A 7,747-nucleotide genomic window follows, 5' to 3' on the forward strand; every position below is an offset into this window, starting at 1 on the left:
AGAGAGATTTCTCTGACTTCTTCACTCACACCCGAGTTTAAAGAAGGGCTTTCATGAGTCAGTTCCTCGAGGTGGGTTCACATCTAACTGAAGAGAATCGAGGGAGGCAAAGTCAGGTTACTGAAGGGAATGAAGGCAGCTGGAGCTACAGTATCAACTATGATCTCCTTATGGATGAATGAATGGTCATATTAGCTGGAATTACCTTCATCTTTCCCTCTGAGCTAAATTATTTAAATTCAGAGGGCCACTGAGGACATTTATCCACAGGAAATCAATGAAGCTGAACAATCATCTTTGAGTTATGACACAAGGAATGACTCAAGAACCAGGATTACGATTTAGAAACCTATTCAATCTTTGATTATTATCAGTTAAAATGACTTAAACTTAAACTTAACTACTTAGACTTAAAAATGTGGATTCACATAAAGCTATCATGTAGCTTCAAAAATATAATGCACAATAAATTTTCTCACAAAAAAACGTATGTACATAAAATATCACAGGCAAAAGTAGTAAACAAACAATGGCTCCCGTGACTTGTACATCTCCATTAAATTAGCTGTGCTATACATGCTATCATAAAAATGATCTTGCTGCCATTAACTATAATGAACAAACGTAACTTATAATACCTAAAATGCGACAAAAACACTTGAGGCCTGTTATCATTTAGTGTTGGATTTTTCCTTAGAAATTACAGCATGTGTTTTACAGCCAATTCAGCACATAATAGCACTTTCAGATTTTTATTCTAAGCTGTCATTTTGTGACACAAGTGAACAGTAATTCTCCAATTATTTATCAAGACATAAGCGTTTATGTGCAGAATGTGCTACTTCTAAAATAGAGACTTCCACTAGACTGACACTCGCTAGAAACTGTCACTGAATGTCATCTCCTCAAAAAAAGTTCTTTTTTTTTGATGTTTGAAAAAAAAACATGCTGACCTATTTTGTAAAATATATAAAAAAGTAATTATTCTAAAAATATTAAAGGAATAATTGTGTGAGCTGTGTCATCAGCATAGCAATGGCAGGAAAAACCATGTGCCTGAATGATGGGTCCCAGTGATGCAGTGTGTATAGAGAAGAGGAGGGGTCCAAGAACGGATCCCTGAGGAACCCCAGTGACCAGTTGATGTGATTTGGATAACCCTCCTCCCCAAGACACCCTTAAGGACCTACCTGTGAGGTGAGACTCAAACCAGTAGAGTGCAGTTCCGGTGATGCCTAGTGATGAGAGGGTGGACAGAAGGATTTGATGATTAACAGTACTGAATGCAGCAGATAGATCCAGCAGAATGAGAACTAAAGATTTGGACGGAAGGAAGACACTTGGTTGAACACAGCACTTTCAAGTGCTTTTTCAATGAACAGGAGGAGAGAGACGGGTCTGTAGTTCTCAACAAGTGCGGTGTCTAGTGTGGGTTTCTTAAGCAGTGGGGTTACCCGAGCCTGCTTGTATGTGGTGGGAAAGATGCCTGTGAGAAGAGATGTGTTTATGATGTGTGTGAGTGAAGGCAGAAGTGCAGGGGAAATAGCTTATAGGAGATATGTGACCCTGGACCACAAAACAAGTCATAAGGGTCAATTTTTTAAAATTAGGATTTATACATCATCTTAAAGCTGTATGGTTTGTTAGGATCGGACAATATTTGGCTGAGATATAACTATTTGAAAATCTGGAATCTGAGGGTGCAAAAAATCTAAATATTGAGAAAATCACATTTAAATTTGTCCAAATGTTCTTAGCCATGCATATTACCAATAAAAAAAATAAGTTTTGATATATTTACGGTAGTAAATTTACAAAATATCTTCATGGAACATGATCTTTACTTAATATTCTAATGATTTTTGGTATAAAAGGAAAATCAATGATTTTGACCAATACAATGTATTGTTGGCTATTGCTAAATTGTTAACTGATGGACTGGAGTGCTGTGGATTACTTGTGGATTATTGTGATGTTTTTATCAGCTGTTTGGACTCTCATTCTGACGGCACCGTCCATCAAACGACACTGATGGAATGAGACATTTCTCCAAATCTGATGAAGAAACAAACTCATCCTAATCTTGGATGTGCATTTTCATCAAATTTTCATTTTTGGGTGAACTCTTTCTTGAAGGAAGTAATATATTTTCCTATATAAAAATCAATTATTAAGCTTCATATTATACAGATAACGTTTTGTTTCTGAGGTTAAATAATAATTATTAAAATTGTATCTGGAAAAAAATAGTTGTAAGTGTTTATTCTTTTCTACCTACTATTAAAGTAATGCTAAAAATTTACCTTAAATATGTGAAATTTAACTAAAATGTATTTATATAGCATTTGTTCACAAATATTGATGCAAAGATGCTTTTCTGGTCTAGAGGAGCTACAGTGAGGAAAACACTATTAATGTAGCAAAGGAGAAGTTACAGTAAGAGCAGTACAAATGTTCTGAATTTCCTCGGAGCTCCTTTTAGTCCTCTCTAGGTCTCTGGGTCCTGGTCTGAAATCCTCTGCTCGTGACAACAACGAATCAAACGAATCATAAAGTCCCACATAAGCTCAGTCTCATCGGATCACTTCAGGAACAGACGACATTTGGACAGTAACTTAATTAGTGACTTATCAAATTATACTGTAAGGCAATTGATATTCTGCCCTGCAGCTAATGCAATTATAGTTTCCATTCAATTATTATTTCCTCTCCTTATGAATTTGATTTGAACTGAGTTCCAATTTATTTGCACGTAGCGAGCATCTCCCCCGTCTCTGATCTCAACACTTCCTTATAGATTTTCCTAACACTGTTTTCTGCTCTCACTTTTTCCTCAGAAACATCTCGTAGTCCCAGTCCAATTATTTCCTATCGCTGGATGGCGGCTCTCATCACCAAGACGAACTCATTGAAGCCAACACGATTTCATTACTGTTTATTTGCTCACCAGAGTATTCTTAATATATTTTTTTCATCCCGCTGCACAAGCAGCAGAACGAGACCGAATGTCGGATACTTGTCAGCTCGTATTGATTATGTCAAGCCCGTCCAAATGTAATTTTTTTTTTTAAATACTGACTGTGCTTCTTTTGGTGATGTGGGGTGAAGCGTGGGCCAGTCTGGTCCGTAGAGGGCTAGAAAGTGTCGTTATCCCAAACATTAACATTATGATAAAGGACATTTCCATAATTACAGTTTTCAGACATCTCTTAATGCTTCTAATCTGAAATTCTAATCTCGGTAATGCAAATTGAAAGTTCATGAACATTACTTTAGGTGCAACTTTAGTGCGGAGAAGTGAGTTGAAGGCTTTGAAGAGCATCTTAGCTTTTCCTTCCCCTCCACTGACCCTGAAAACTACATAAAGAAAGTTTTAATGAAAACTTTATTGAAGCACTTAAAAATACCAACATCTCATTATCATACGTCTGTGGGATTCAGACTCAGATGAGTGCTGGGCTGGGGACAAACTTTTATGGGCCTAAGGGACTAAGCCTCTGGGACTAAGAATACAGATTTTGGTTTCTTAAACCTGTTATAATTTTTGTAAAAATCAGAAGTAGCATTTTTAAAGGAAATAATATATGTTGTACTTTGTTTTCAGCAAATATACATATATATATATTTTTCTTCTAAATGAGACTTCAAAAATATAAAAAAATATATATTTTAATCAGTTTTGGGTAAGTTACTGTAAAAAGTAATCAATTACAATAGCTACTAATTACATTTTCAACAGTATAATTAGATTACTGTACTAATTACTCTCTATAAGATGCATTGCATTACTTATTACTTTTGAAGTCTCATATCAACCTCAACCAGCTGAACAATAGATATGAAACTGCTCTTTTAATTCTTTCAAATAAATAATATAAAATTGCATAAAATATTCTTGAACTGACCAAAGTATTTAAAGGGAGAAGGTTACATTAAATACATACATTTTAACATTACGTTACATTTTGATGTTAAATCCACTATTGTTTTATATGATATTGTTCTATGAGTATTTATTGCAATTACATCAGAAGTAACTATAATTACAGAAAAATTAAGAGTAATCCTTTACTTTTTTATCAAGGGAAAAATAAAGTACAGTAATTAATTACTTAGTAATGCATTACGTAACACTGATTATAATATATTACTGTAAAAAATGCATTATTATTAATAGTACATACAATATTAATACATAGTTAAAATCATATAAAACCAATATCAATATATTATTAAACATTTCATATTGATATAATGTTAAACATTAAATAAAGGTAATGATATGCTATGTTTTTATAACTTGAATCAAAATGAATGTATTTCTGGTTTGGTGTTGATGAAGAGGTGCAATCAATCAATCAATCAATCAATCAATCAATCAATCAATCAATCAATCAAGGGCCGATAAAGGCATGTATTTTAATTGCATGTAACATTTCTGTCTATTTGGATTACACAGTTTTAACATGAACAAACTTCAAATATTTATCAGTCATACATAAATGAAACAGGTCAGATTTGTGCACTGGAATGAGTCAATGAATGAATGAAAAATTATAAAAAGTATAAACATGGTTAAAATATGGATAGCTGTGAAACAAGCAATATTTATTTAGTTAAAAATATGTGATTGCTGTGTGTGTGCACTTGGATGGTGAAATGCAGAGCACAAATTCCGTACTTGGAATCTGTACAATCTGGATACTTGGCCACATGTCACGTCCTTTTTTTATTGCGTATTTAAAACACATTTAGTTTATTAGTAGTATTACACAAATCTGTTCTGTTTCACTGATGTATGACTGACTGACAAATGCAAATCACATTGAGTTTATTAGTTTATGTTAAACTGTGTAATCAAAATACATGGGAATTTTATATGCAATTAAAATACATCAATCTTAAATTTAGACCTAAGTATTTTTGTGCGCTTCATCGATGGATATGTGGGAGTATATAAAGCCAAAAAAGTGTTTAGAAGCACTGCTATAGACAAAACATTATGGTCACTGCATGATTTTCATTTCTGTAATTTTTTTTTCTGGCCAGGGTAAATTAAATGTCACTTGTCAGACTTTAATTGGCGTTTGATATGCTGCTCTTGTCATGTCTTCTGGAGAGGCAGGTTCTTCCGTAGGGGTGGCAGTAGATACGCATGCCTCCATCACTCAAACTGATGAGTTCTTGATGGCTCTTTGAGACTAGATGAAAACTTCAGGTCCCTGTCTGACACATTCCCAATCACCTTTATTTTCCATTTTCTTACAGGGACTGGATTTGGTCATGTTATCTATTGAGAAGCCAGTCTCATCAGACTCCAGCACGGGTCCTTTCATGGCCTCAGTCTGGAGTTTCTATCACATTGTCATGTTTGACAACAGGCAGAAAATGAAGATGAATCTTAGAGGAAAATGTTTGTGTATGTGACACTGGGACAGTCTCAGATGAAGCTCCAGCGGCTCTCGACTTGTTTTGGGTGATATTGAGGGCTTGGGGTGGATTTTGGAGTCTAAACCAAAAATAAATGGGATCTTGAAAAGTATGCAAAGTTTTTATTATTATTTACTTTTCCGTTAAAAATAAATAAAGAAGAATTTAAAGAAATCAACACTTATATTTATCAAGGTTACATTAAATTGATCAAAAGTGACAATAAACACATTTACATTTACAATACATTTAGTCATTTTGCAGACACTTTTATCCAAAGCGACTTACAATTGGGGAATACATAAAGCAATTCTTCTTAAAGAGGCAAACAGACACAGGAAGTGCTCGTAATACCAAGTTTCAGACATTTGTTCAAATAAGTACAAGCTAGAAAGGGAAGGAATAAATAAAGAGAAAGACAAAGTTATTTTTTATATATATATTTAGGATGAAGTCAAGTAGCGTCGAAAGAAAATTGTCAGGGATTCAGCATTCTGGATAGCAGTGGGAAGATCATTCCACCAGCCACGAATGGTGAACGAGAATGTTCTGCAAAGTGATTTTGAGCCCCTCTCTAATGGTACCACGAGGTGTCGCTCACTAGCGGATCTCAGACTTCTGGAGGGTATGTAAATTTGTAATAGAGAGTGGAAGTAGGCGGGTGCTGAGCCTGAGGCTGTTCTATATGCAAGCATCAATTTCTTGAACTTGATGTGAGCCGCAACAAGTATCCAGTGCAAGGAGATAATTAGAGGTGTAACATGGGCTATTTTGGGCTCGTTGAAGACGAGTCGTGCCGCTGCATTCTGAATCATTTGTAGAGGTTTGATTGTGCTTGATGGAAGTCCAGCCAGAAGAGCATTGCAGTAGTCCAGCCTAGAAATGACAAGGGCCCGGACAAGAAGTTGTGCAGCATGCTCCGTTAGAAAGGGCCTGATCTTTCTGATGTTGTGCAATGCAAACCTGCAAGATCGAGCAGTCTTTGCAATGTGGTCTTTGAAGGTCAGCTGGTCATCAAAGATTGCAACAAGATTTCTGACCGAAGTTGATGGGGTAATTGTAGAAGAACCTAGCTGGATGGTGAAACCATGCTTTAGAGTTGGAGTGGCAGGGAAGACAAGAAGCTCAGTCTTTGCCAGGTTGAGCTGTAGGTGATGTTCTTTCATCCATGCCGAGATGTCCGCCAGGCAGCCTGAGATCCGTGCAGCTACCGTTGGATCATCTGGTTGAAATGAAAGATAGAGCTGTGTGTCATCAGCATAGCAATGGTAGGAGAAGCCATGTGCCTGTATGATGGGACCCAGTGATGTTGTGTATATGGAGAAGAGGAGGGGTCCAAGAACTGATCCCTGAGGAACCCCAGTGACAAGTTGTTGTGCTTTGGATACCTCCCCTCCCCAGGCCACCCTGAAAGTCCTACCAGTGACATAGGGTTCAAACCAGCGAAGTGAAATCCCTGTGATGCCCAGTGATGAGAGGGCGGACAGGAGGATCTGATGATTGACAGTGTCAAAAGCAGCAGATAGATCCAGCAGAATAAGAACTGATGATTTGGAATCAGCTTTTGCAATCTGCAAGGCTTCCGTGACTGACAGTAATGCATTCTCAGTTGAATGGCCACTCCTGAAACCTCACTGGTTAGCGTCCAGTTTGTTGTTCTGTGAAAGAAACAATGATACCTAGTTGAAAACAACTCGTTCGAGGGTTTTCGCTATGAATGGAAGGAGAGAGACAGGTCTGTAGCTATCTGTAAGAAGGTGCTTTGGGTCTAGAGGGCATGTTGTAGGATGGCTGGAGATGAGAAGTTTTGATACTTCTTCCTCAGTGAGGGGACAGAAGGAGAAGATGGGAGTTTTAGCAGTGGGTGTGGTTGGTTTGAGGTCCTGTGTGTGTGGGGCTGAGAATTGACTACTGTTACGTGTGTCAGGAGCGCTGTTGATCTTGTTGTGGAAATATGGAGATTTGGCAGTATGGACTTAAGCAGAGAAAGATGAAAGCAAAGATTTATACATACTCAGATCTGACGGACCTTTTGATTTGCGCCATTTTCTCTCTGCTGCCCTGAGTTTGGTCCGATGCTCACCAAGAACATCGGATAACCAGGGGTTAGAGGGGGCAGCCCATGCTGGCCTGGAGAAGAGAGGACAAATATCATCTAGACAAGAGGTTAAAGTAGAGCATAATGTGTCAGTTGCTGCATTCACATCCAAAGATGAGAAATGGGTAGGTGAGGGAAGAGAGGAGGATACTATAGAGGAAAGATCGGAAGGGTAAAGGGAGCGCAGGTTTCGTCTAAAAGTAACCGGTATAGGGGTTG

The sequence above is a fragment of the Sinocyclocheilus anshuiensis genome, unplaced genomic scaffold (assembly GCF_001515605.1).
Source record: "Sinocyclocheilus anshuiensis isolate Anshui unplaced genomic scaffold, SAMN03320099.WGS_v1.1 scaffold79, whole genome shotgun sequence".
NCBI lineage: Eukaryota > Metazoa > Chordata > Actinopteri > Cypriniformes > Cyprinidae > Sinocyclocheilus > Sinocyclocheilus anshuiensis.